The following is a 12726-nucleotide window of genomic DNA, read 5'->3' as shown; positions in this document are numbered from 1 at the left end:
TGCCTTTCTGACTACTAATTCTCCCGCCTGTCCAGGTGCCAAATAGGCTCTGGTCAGGGGGTTCGACATCTCCTCACCTTAGAGGGAAGCCAGATTTGCATACCAAAGATGGCAGGCTCTTTAAAGTTTCCTGCCTTGGAATGCTAATTCGAGGGTCATCCTGTTGGAGGAGGTGTATGGCACACCTGCCAGTGCAGGCTTTGTTCCTGACAGCCCAAGAGCGGGGGCTCTCACCCTTTGGAGTCAGAAACTTGTCTGTTGGTGGCATACTAGTAGTTGGTAGGTTTTTCAGGGGGCACCTCTACAGTGCCCTCTGTGTGCATGTATTAATAAATCCATTACTGCAGTCAATGAGGGTTTAATAATACGAGACGTTTGATACCAAACATCCCTAGTTTCAGTGAAGCCATCAAGTAGCTGGGCAACTCATAATGACCAGTGTTCAGCACATGTACTTAAAATGGATTTCCTGATCACTCACTATGTATAAGAATCGACAAAGGCATAGCAGGGGCATATCAGCTCTTTCAGCTATATCCTCACATGTAATATAATGCACTGCGCCGTAGGGCTGGAAGGTCTGCTACAAGTGTGACTGATTTACTGCACACAGTGTTAGAAGGCATGGCACACATGCTGTGTGCTGTGTTGTGTTTTCACTTTTAACTGCACCAAGACATGCAGCCTCCAATGGCAGTCTGCATGAGCTCAGTGGGGGGTCCCTGAGGGTGGCACAATCCATGCTGCCGCCCTTGGGGACCTTCTTTGGTACCCATGCCCTAGGCACCTGGGGTACCATTTACTAGGGACATACAGGGGGTGCAAAGGTACTGCTAATTGGGGAACAATTGTACAGGTTTAGGGAAAGAGATCTGCTACTGGAGCCCTGGATAGCAGGAACCCAGAGCACTGTCAAAATTGCATCGAATACCTGGTAAGAATTTGAGGTGACCATGTCAAAAAGGGGTACTTTCCTACAGTCAGCAGTTATTACACCCAGCTTGAAGTCACACTTGTGCAATCAGACTTCCACCCACATTCTCTGCTTTACCAATATGTGTTGAGGTCCTGCTACACTATGGCCATCGGTGGGACTTTACTTGACATCAAAATGTAGAAAGAATCCTTTCCAAACATGCACACAGATTAGATGTAGTCATGCTTGAAACTCTAATGTTAGAATTTCATGTGTTTGGCACTCTCTTTGACCTAATTCAGGGGTCTCTCTCTCTCACCAAAGTGTTAGAGCCAGATGTGTGTCGAGATCCTAGGTCGGCACGCAGTGTGCCTGGAACCCTAAAGTTGATTACTATGGACTGAATGTAAGGAAATGCCTCCTTGGCATGGTTGCCCCCTGACTTTTTGCCTTTGCTGATGCTATGTTTGCAATTGAAAGTGTGCTGAGGCCTGCTAACCAGGCCCCAGCACCAGTGTTCTTTCCCTAACCTGTACTTTTGTATCCACAATTGGCAGACCCTGGCATCCAGATAAGTCCCTTGTAACTGGTACTTCTAGTACCAAGGGCCCTGATGCCAAGGAAGGTCTCTAAGGGCTGCAGCATGTCTTATGCCACCCTGGAGACCTCTCACTCAGCACAGACACACTGCTTGCCAGCTTGTGTGTGCTAGTGAGGACAAAACGAGTAAGTCGACATGGCACTCCCCTCAGGGTGCCATGCTAGCCTCTCACTGCCTATGCAGTATAGGTAAGCCACCCCTCTAGCAGGCCTTACAGCCCTAAGGCAGGGTGCACTATACCATAGGTGAGGGTACCAGTGCATGAGCATGGTACCCCTACAGTGTCTAAACAAAACCTTAGACATTGTAAGTGCAGGGTAGCCATAAGAGTATATGGTCTGGGAGTCTGTCAAACACGAACTCCACAGCACCATAATGGCTACACTGAAAACTGGGAAGTTTGGTATCAAACTTCTCAGCACAATAAATGCACACTGATGCCAGTGTACATTTTATTGTAAAATACACCAGAGAGGGCACCTTAGAGGTGCCCCCTGAAACTTAACCGACTATCTGTGTAGGCTGACTAGTTTTAGCAGCCTGCCACAAACCGAGACATGTTGCTGGCCCCATGGGGAGAGTGCCTTTGTCACTCTGAGGCCAGTAACAAAGCCTGCACTGGGTGGAGATGCTAACACCTCCCCCAGGCAGGAATTGTCACACCTGGCGGTGAGCCTCAAAGGCTCACCTCCTTTGTGCCAACCCAGCAGGACACTCCAGCTAGTGGAGTTGCCCGCCCCCTCCGGCCAGGCCCCACTTTTGGCGGCAAGGCCGGAGAAAATAATGAGAAAAACAAGGAGGAGTCACTGGCCAGTCAGGACAGCCCCTAAGGTGTCCTGAGCTGAGGTGACTCTAACTTTTAGAAATCCTCCATCTTGCAGATGGAGGATTCCCCCAATAGGGTTAGGATTGTGTCCCCCTCCCCTTGGGAGGAGGCACAAAGAGGGTGTACCCACCCTCAGGACTAGTAGCCATTGGCTACTAACCCCCCAGACCTAAACACGCCCTTAAATTTAGTATTTAAGGGCTACCCTGAACCCTAGAAAATTAGATTCCTGCAACTACAAGAAGAAGGACTGCCTAGCTGAAAACCCCTGCAGAGGAAGACCAGAAGACGACAACTGCCTTGGCTCCAGAAACTCACCGGCCTGTCTCCTGCCTTCCAAAGATCCTGCTCCAGCGACGCCTTCCAAAGGGACCAGCGACCTCGACATCCTCTGAGGACTGCCCCTGCTTCGAAAAGACAAGAAACTCCCGAGGACAGCGGACCTGCTCCAAGAAAAGCTGCAACTTTGTTTCCAGCAGCTTTAAAGAACCCTGCAAGCTCCCCGCAAGAAGCGTGAGACTTGCAACACTGCACCCGGCGACCCCGACTCGGCTGGTGGAGATCCGACACCTCAGGAGGGACCCCAGGACTACTCTGATACTGTGAGTACCAAAACCTGTCCCCCCTGAGCCCCCACAGCGCCGCCTGCAGAGGGAATCCCGAGGCTTCCCCTGACCGCGACTCTTTGAACCTAAAGTCCAGACGCCTGGGAGAGACCCTGCACCCGCAGCCCCCAGGACCTGAAGGACCGGACTTTCACTGGAGAAGTGACCCCCAGGAGTCCCTCTCCCTTGCCCAAGTGGAGGTTTCCCCGAGGAATCCCCCCCTTGCCTGCCTGCAGCGCTGAAGAGATCCCGAGATCTCTCATAGACTAACATTGCGAACCCGACGCCTGTTCCTACACTGCACCCGGCCGCCCCCGCGCTGCTGAGGGTGAAATTTCTGTGTGGACTTGTGTCCCCCCCGGTGCCCTACAAAACCCCCCTGGTCTGCCCTCCGAAGACGCGGGTACTTACCTGCAAGCAGACCGGAACCGGGGCACCCCCTTCTCTCCATTCTAGCCTATGCGTTTTGGGCACCACTTTGAACTCTGCACCTGACCGGCCCTGAGCTGCTGGTGTGGTGACTTTGGGGTTGCTCTGAACCCCCAACGGTGGGCTACCTTGGACCAAGAACTAAGCCCTGTAAGTGTCTTACTTACCTGGTTAACCTAACAAATACTTACCTCCCCTAGGAACTGTGAAAATTGCACTGTGTCCACTTTTAAAACAGCTATTTGTCAATAACTTGAAAAGTATACATGCAATTTTTATGATTTGAAGTTCCTAAAGTACTTACCTGCAATACCTTTCGAATGAGATATTACATGTAGAATTTGAAACTGTGGTTCTTAAAATAAACTAAGAAAATATATTTTTCTATATAAAAACCTATTGGCTGGATTTGTCTCTGAGTGTGTGTACCTCATTTATTGTCTATGTGTATGTACAACAAATGCTTAACACTACTCCTTGGATAAGCCTACTGCTCGACCACACTACCACAAAATAGAGCATTAGTATTATCTATTTTTACCACTATTTTACCTCTAAGGGGAACCCTTGGACTCTGTGCATGCTATTCCTCACTTTGAAATAGCACATACAGAGCCAACTTCCTACATTGGTGGATCAGCGGTGGGATACAAGACTTTGCATTTGCCGGACTACTCAGCCAATACCTGATCACACGACAAATTCCAAAATTGTCATTAGAAATTCATTTTTGCAATTTGAAAAGTTTTCTAAATTCTTAAAAGACCTGCTAGGGCCTTGTGTTAGATCCTGTTTAGCATTTCTTTTAGAGTTTAAAAGTTTGTAAAAGTTTGAATTAGATTCTAGAACCAGTTGTAGATTCTTAAAAAGTATTCCAACTTTTAGAAGCAAAATGTCTAGCACAGATGTGACTGTGGTGGAACTCGACACCACACCTTACCTCCATCTTAAGATGAGGGAGCTAAGGTCACTCTGTAAAATAAAGAAAATAACAATGGGCCCCAAACCTACCAAAATACAGCTCCAGGAGCTTTTGGCAGAGTTTGAAAAGGCCAACCCCTCTGAGGGTGGCAACTCAGAGGAAGAGGATAGTGACTTGGAGGAAAATTCCCCCCTACCAGTCCTATCTAGGGAGAACAGGGTCCCTCAAACCCTGACTCCTAAAATAATAGTCAGAGATGCTGGTTCCCTCACAGGAGAGACCAACACCTCTGAAATCACTGAGGATAGCCCCAGTGAAGAGGACATCCAGTTAGCCAGGATGGCCAAAAGACTGGCTTTGGAAAGACAGATCCTAGCCATAGAGAGGGAAAGACAAGAGATGGGCCTAGGACCCATCAATGGTGGCAGCAACATAAATAGGGTCAGAGATTCTCCTGACATGTTGAAAATCCCTAAAGGGATTGTAACTAAATATGAAGATGGTGATGACATCACCAAATGGTTCACAGCTTTTGAGAGGGCTTGTGTAACCAGAAAAGTGAACAGTTCTCACTGGGGTGCTCTCCTTTGGGAAATGTTCACAGGAAAGTGTAGGGATAGACTCCTCACACTCTCTGGAAAAGATGCAGAATCCTATGACCTCATGAAGGGTACCCTGATTGAGGGCTTTGGATTCTCCACTGAGGAGTACAGGATTAGGTTCAGGGGGGCTCAAAAATCCTCGAGCCAGACCTGGGTTGACTTTGTTGACTACTCAGTGAAAACACTAGATGGTTGGATTCAAGGCAGTGGTGTAAGTAATTATGATGGGCTGTACAATTTATTTGTGAAAGAACACCTGTTAAGTAATTGTTTCAATGATAAACTGCATCAGCATCTGGTAGACCTAGGACCAATTTCTCCCCAAGAATTGGGAAAGAAGGCGGACCATTGGGTCAAGACAAGGGTGTCCAAGACTTCAACAGGGGGTGACCAAAAGAAAGGGGTCACAAAGACTCCCCAGGGGAAGGGTGATGAGACAACCAAAACTAAAAATAGTAAAGAGTCTTCTACAGGCCCCCAAAAACCTGCACAGGAGGGTGGGCCCAGAGCCTCTTCACAAAACAATGGGTACAAGGGTAAAAACTTTGATCCCAAAAAGGCCTGGTGTCATAGCTGTAAACAGCATGGACACCAAACTGGAGACAAGGCCTGTCCCAAGAAAGGTTCCACTCCAAACTCCCATCCAGGTAACACTGGTATGGCTAGTCTCCAAGTGGGATCAACAGTGTGCCCAGAGCAAATCAGGGTCCACACTGAAGCTACTCTAGTTTCTGAGGGTGGGGTGGATTTAGCCACACTAGCTGTCTGGCCGCCTAACATGCAAAAATACAGACAACAACTCTTAATTAATGGGACTAGAATAGAGGGCCTGAGGGATACAGGTGCCAGTGTCACCATGGTGACAGAGAAACTGGTTTCCCCTGGCCAATACCTGACTGGAAAAACTTACACAGTCACCAACGCTGACAATCAGAAAAAAATACATCCCATGGCAATGGTTACTTTAGAATGGGGAGGGGTCAATGGCCTGAAACAGGTGGTGGTCTCCTCAAATATCCCAGTGGACTGTCTGCTTGGAAATGACCTGGAGTCCTCAGCATGGGCTGAGGTAGAACTAAAAACCCATGCAGCAATGCTGGGTATCCCTGAACTGGTGTGTGTGAAAACAAGAGCACAGTGCAAGGCACAGGGTGAACAAGTAGAGCTGGAGTCTGGAAGAATGGCCCAGCCTACCAAGAGGAAAGGAAAGTCAGTTGGGAAACCAACTGCAACACAGCAAAAGAAAGGGAACCTCTCTTCTCAGGAAGAAGTTCTGCCCTCTGAGGGAACTGAGCCTTTGGAGCTTGAACCTTACCAGGTTGAGCTCTTAGGCCCAGGGGGACCCTCAAGGGAGGAGCTGTGTAAGGGACAAGAAACCTGTCCCTCTCTTGAAGGCCTTAGGCAGCAAGCTGCTGAAGAGTCCAAAGGCAAGAAAAATGGAACGCATAGGGTCTATTGGGAAGATGGACTCCTGTACACTGAGGCCAGAGACCCCAAACCTGGTGCCACTAGGAGAGTGGTAGTGCCTCAGCTGTTCAGAGAGTTCATCCTAACATTGGCCCATGACATTCCCCTTGCTGGACATTTGGGACAAACCAAGACGTGGGAGAGGTTAGTCAACCACTTCTACTGGCCCAATATGTCCAACATGGTTAAGGAGTTTTGCCTCTCCTGCCCCACCTGTCAAGCCAGTGGTAAGACAGGTGGGCATCCAAAGGCCCCCCTCATTCCACTTCCAGTGGTGGGGGTTCCCTTTGAAAGAGTGGGTGTGGACATAGTTGGTCCACTAGAACCTCCCACAGCCTCAGGAAATATGTATATCCTGGTAGTAGTGGATCATGCTACCAGGTATCCTGAAGCTATTCCCCTTAGGTCGACTACTGCCCCTGCAGTAGCCAAGGCCCTCATTGGTATCTTTACCAGAGTGGGTTTCCCTAAGGAGGTGGTGTCTGACAGAGGTACCAACTTCATGTCAGCATACCTAAAGCACATGTGGAATGAGTGTGGAGTGACTTATAAATTCACTACACCATACCATCCACAAACTAATGGCTTGGTTGAGAGATTCAACAAGACATTAAAAGGCATGATCATGGGGCTCCCAGAAAAACTCAAAAGGAGATGGGATGTCCTCTTGCCATGTCTGCTTTTCGCTTACAGAGAGGTGCCACAGAAGGGAGTAGGATTCTCACCCTTTGAACTTCTGTTTGGTCATCCTGTAAGGGGACCACTTGCCCTTGTTAAAGAAGGCTGGGAGAGACCTCTCCATGAGCCTAAACAGGACATAGTGGACTATGTACTTGGCCTTCGCTCTAGAATGGCAGAGTACATGGAAAAGGCAACCAAAAACCTTGAGGCCAGCCAACAGCTCCAGAAGTTTTGGTATGACCAAAAGGCTGCACTGGTTGAGTTCCAACCAGGGCAGAAAGTCTGGGTTCTGGAGCCTGTGGCTCCCAGGGCACTCCAGGACAAATGGAGTGGCCCTTACCCAGTACTAGAAAGGAAGAGTCAGGTCACCTACCTGGTGGACCTGGGCACAAGCAGGAGCCCCAAGAGGGTGATCCATGTGAACCGCCTTAAGCTCTTCCATGACAGGGCTGATGTGAATCTGTTGATGGTAACAGATGAGGATCAGGAGGCAGAGAGTGAACCTCTCCCTGATCTTCTGTCATCAGACCCAAAAGATGGCACAGTAGATGGAGTGATCTACTCAGACACCCTCTCTGGCCAACAGCAAGCTGATTGTAGGAGAGTCCTACAACAGTTTCCTGAACTCTTCTCCTTGACCCCTGGTCAGACACACCTGTGTACCCATGATGTGGACACAGGAGACAGCATGCCTGTCAAGAACAAAATCTTTAGACAATCTGACCATGTCAAAGAAAGCATCAAGGTGGAAGTCCACAAGATGCTGGAATTGGGAGTAATTGAGCGCTCTGACAGCCCCTGGGCTAGCCCAGTGGTCTTAGTCCCCAAACCTCACACCAAAGATGGAAAGAAAGAGATGAGGTTTTGTGTGGACTACAGAGGGCTCAATTCTGTCACCAAGACAGATGCCCATCCAATTCCAAGAGCTGATGAGCTCATTGATAAATTAGGTGCTGCCAAATTTCTAAGTACCTTTGACTTGACAGCAGGGTACTGGCAAATAAAAATGGCACCTGGAGCAAAAGAAAAGACAGCATTCTCCACACCTGATGGGCATTATCAGTTTACTGTTATGCCCTTTGGTTTAAAGAATGCCCCTGCCACCTTCCAAAGGTTGGTGAATCAAGTCCTTGCTGGCTTGGAGTCCTTTAGCACAGCTTATCTTGATGATATTGCTGTCTTTAGCTCCACCTGGCAGGATCACCTGGTCCACCTGAGGAAGGTTTTGAAGGCTCTGCAATCTGCAGGCCTCTCTATCAAGGCATCCAAATGCCAGATAGGGCAGGGAACTGTGGTTTACTTGGGACACCTTGTAGGTGGAGGCCAAGTTCAGCCACTCCAACCCAAGATCCAGACTATTCTGGACTGGGTAGCTCCAAAAACCCAGACTCAAGTCAGGGCATTCCTTGGCTTGACTGGGTATTACAGGAGGTTTGTGAAGGGATATGGATCCATTGTGACAGCCCTCACTGAACTCACCTCCAAGAAAATGCCCAAGAAAGTGAACTGGACTGTGGAATGCCAACAGGCCTTTGACACCCTGAAACAGGCAATGTGCTCAGCACCAGTTCTAAAAGCTCCAGATTATTCTAAGCAGTTCATTGTGCAGACTGATGCCTCTGAACATGGGATAGGGGCAGTTTTGTCCCAAACAAATGATGATGGCCTTGACCAGCCTGTTGCTTTCATTAGCAGGAGGTTACTCCCCCGGGAGCAGCGTTGGAGTGCCATTGAGAGGGAGGCCTTTGCTGTGGTTTGGTCCCTGAAGAAGCTGAGACCATACCTCTTTGGGACTCACTTCCTAGTTCAAACTGACCACAGACCTCTCAAATGGCTGATGCAAATGAAAGGTGAAAATCCTAAACTGTTGAGGTGGTCCATCTCCCTACAGGGAATGGACTTTATAGTGGAACACAGACCTGGGACTGCCCATGCCAATGCAGATGGCCTTTCCAGGTTCTTCCACTTAGAAAATGAAGACTCTCTTGGGAAAGGTTAGTCTCATCCTCTTTCGTTTGGGGGGGGGTTGTGTAAGGAAATGCCTCCTTGGCATGGTTGCCCCCTGACTTTTTGCCTTTGCTGATGCTATGTTTGCAATTGAAAGTGTGCTGAGGCCTGCTAACCAGGCCCCAGCACCAGTGTTCTTTCCCTAACCTGTACTTTTGTATCCACAATTGGCAGACCCTGGCATCCAGATAAGTCCCTTGTAACTGGTACTTCTAGTACCAAGGGCCCTGATGCCAAGGAAGGTCTCTAAGGGCTGCAGCATGTCTTATGCCACCCTGGAGACCTCTCACTCAGCACAGACACACTGCTTGCCAGCTTGTGTGTGCTAGTGAGGACAAAACGAGTAAGTCGACATGGCACTCCCCTCAGGGTGCCATGCCAGCCTCTCACTGCCTATGCAGTATAGGTAAGCCACCCCTCTAGCAGGCCTTACAGCCCTAAGGCAGGGTGCACTATACCATAGGTGAGGGTACCAGTGCATGAGCATGGTACCCCTACAGTGTCTAAACAAAACCTTAGACATTGTAAGTGCAGGGTAGCCATAAGAGTATATGGTCTGGGAGTCTGTCAAACACGAACTCCACAGCACCATAATGGCTACACTGAAAACTGGGAAGTTTGGTATCAAACTTCTCAGCACAATAAATGCACACTGATGCCAGTGTACATTTTATTGTAAAATACACCACAGAGGGCACCTTAGAGGTGCCCCCTGAAACTTAACCGACTATCTGTGTAGGCTGACTAGTTTTAGCAGCCTGCCACAAACCGAGACATGTTGCTGGCCCCATGGGGAGAGTGCCTTTGTCACTCTGAGGCCAGTAACAAAGCCTGCACTGGGTGGAGATGCTAACACCTCCCCCAGGCAGGAATTGTCACACCTGGCGGTGAGCCTCAAAGGCTCACCTCCTTTGTGCCAACCCAGCAGGACACTCCAGCTAGTGGAGTTGCCCGCCCCCTCCGGCCAGGCCCCACTTTTGGCGGCAAGGCCGGAGAAAATAATGAGAAAAACAAGGAGGAGTCACTGGCCAGTCAGGACAGCCCCTAAGGTGTCCTGAGCTGAGGTGACTCTAACTTTTAGAAATCCTCCATCTTGCAGATGGAGGATTCCCCCAATAGGGTTAGGATTGTGTCCCCCTCCCCTTGGGAGGAGGCACAAAGAGGGTGTACCCACCCTCAGGGCTAGTAGCCATTGGCTACTAACCCCCCAGACCTAAACACGCCCTTAAATTTAGTATTTAAGGGCTACCCTGAACCCTAGAAAATTAGATTCCTGCAACTACAAGAAGAAGGACTGCCTAGCTGAAAACCCCTGCAGAGGAAGACCAGAAGACGACAACTGCCTTGGCTCCAGAAACTCACCGGCCTGTCTCCTGCCTTCCAAAGATCCTGCTCCAGCGACGCCTTCCAAAGGGACCAGCGACCTCGACATCCTCTGAGGACTGCCCCTGCTTCGAAAAGACAAGAAACTCCCGAGGACAGCGGACCTGCTCCAAGAAAAGCTGCAACTTTGTTTCCAGCAGCTTTAAAGAACCCTGCAAGCTCCCCGCAAGAAGCGTGAGACTTGCAACACTGCACCCGGCGACCCCGACTCGGCTGGTGGAGATCCGACACCTCAGGAGGGACCCCAGGACTACTCTGATACTGTGAGTACCAAAACCTGTCCCCCCTGAGCCCCCACAGCGCCGCCTGCAGAGGGAATCCCGAGGCTTCCCCTGACCGCGACTCTTTGAACCTAAAGTCCCGACGCCTGGGAGAGACCCTGCACCCGCAGCCCCCAGGACCTGAAGGACCGGACTTTCACTGGAGAAGTGACCCCCAGGAGTCCCTCTCCCTTGCCCAAGTGGAGGTTTCCCCGAGGAATCCCCCCCTTGCCTGCCTGCAGCGCTGAAGAGATCCCGAGATCTCTCATAGACTAACATTGCGAACCCGACGCCTGTTCCTACACTGCACCCGGCCGCCCCCGCGCTGCTGAGGGTGAAATTTCTGTGTGGACTTGTGTCCCCCCCGGTGCCCTACAAAACCCCCCTGGTCTGCCCTCCGAAGACGCGGGTACTTACCTGCAAGCAGACCGGAACCGGGGCACCCCCTTCTCTCCATTCTAGCCTATGCGTTTTGGGCACCACTTTGAACTCTGCACCTGACCGGCCCTGAGCTGCTGGTGTGGTGACTTTGGGGTTGCTCTGAACCCCCAACGGTGGGCTACCTTGGACCAAGAACTAAGCCCTGTAAGTGTCTTACTTACCTGGTTAACCTAACAAATACTTACCTCCCCTAGGAACTGTGAAAATTGCACTGTGTCCACTTTTAAAACAGCTATTTGTCAATAACTTGAAAAGTATACATGCAATTTTTATGATTTGAAGTTCCTAAAGTACTTACCTGCAATACCTTTCGAATGAGATATTACATGTAGAATTTGAAACTGTGGTTCTTAAAATAAACTAAGAAAATATATTTTTCTATATAAAAACCTATTGGCTGGATTTGTCTCTGAGTGTGTGTACCTCATTTATTGTCTATGTGTATGTACAACAAATGCTTAACACTACTCCTTGGATAAGCCTACTGCTCGACCACACTACCACAAAATAGAGCATTAGTATTATCTATTTTTACCACTATTTTACCTCTAAGGGGAACCCTTGGACTCTGTGCATGCTATTCCTTACTTTGAAATAGCACATACAGAGCCAACTTCCTACACTGAACCTTTGTGGTTTAAGTTCTATATTTTTCACATTCTATGTTAAAAGTGTAGGTTACCGTGAACTGTATGATTAGCCTCTGATGTCTGGAAGTTTAGTTTGCTGTATGTTTTGAGCCCCTGGGTGAGAGAAGGGTGGAGGTAGACATTTAATACAGTGGTGTATTGCAGGGTCCCATAGCATCTGTCATGCAGGGGGAGGGGAGGCTCCTGGTTAGTGGGGGCGTCTCTCAGCACTTGCCCTGATATTGTTAGTTTATCCTTCCAGGCTGGGAGATACATTTATTTCAAAACTTTCACCCACACCAGCTCGTGAAATTGTGCAGTGAGGCCTCCATAAAAGACCAGCTCTTCTCTCCCTTATACTTTTTTTGGGGGGTGCACAGGTGGGAGTCAACAGTGTAATCTTAAGTATTTTAGAGGTTCTGGGTAAGGCATACTTTAGGGGCGCCTCTCCAAATTAGCTTTGGATTTTTTTATCTATTTTCTGCTAACTCAAGCACCATGATGCCACACATATATTGAAATATACAGTAAAGGTTGAGATGGAGAAATGGACTGTTATGTGGAACACTGTAGGAAAGTACCATCTTGCCTGGCATGTTACCCCCATATTTCACTGTATATATGTTGTTTTAGCTGTATGTGTCACTGGGACCCTGCCAGCCAGGGCCCCAGTGCTCATAAGTGTGCCCTGTATGTGTTACCTGTGTTATGACTAACTGTGTCACTGAGGCTCTGCTAACCAGAACCTCAGTGGTTATGTTCTCTCATTTCTTTCCAAATTGTCACTAACAGGCTAGTGACCAATTTCACCAAATTACATTGTCATACTGGAACACCCTTATAATTCCCTAGTATATGGTACTGAGGTACCCAGGGTATTGGAGTTCCAGGAGATCCCTATGGGCTGCAGCATTTCTTTTGCCACCCATAGGGAGCTCTGACAATTCTTACACAGGC

The 12726-nt window shown here is 49.0% G+C and overlaps 1 protein-coding gene across 1 annotated transcript in view; it reads left to right on the top strand.

Moving 5' to 3' along the window:
* The window catches only part of LOC138278601 (uncharacterized), a 124029-nt gene that overhangs the window by 44038 nt on the left and 67265 nt on the right, over positions 1 to 12726 (top strand). The gene's annotated exons all lie outside the window — the stretch shown is intronic.

This window comes from Pleurodeles waltl, chromosome 2_2, assembly GCF_031143425.1.
Source record: "Pleurodeles waltl isolate 20211129_DDA chromosome 2_2, aPleWal1.hap1.20221129, whole genome shotgun sequence".
NCBI classification, from domain to species: Eukaryota; Metazoa; Chordata; class Amphibia; order Caudata; family Salamandridae; genus Pleurodeles; species Pleurodeles waltl.
This window is presented reverse-complemented; position numbering and strand designations above follow the sequence as displayed.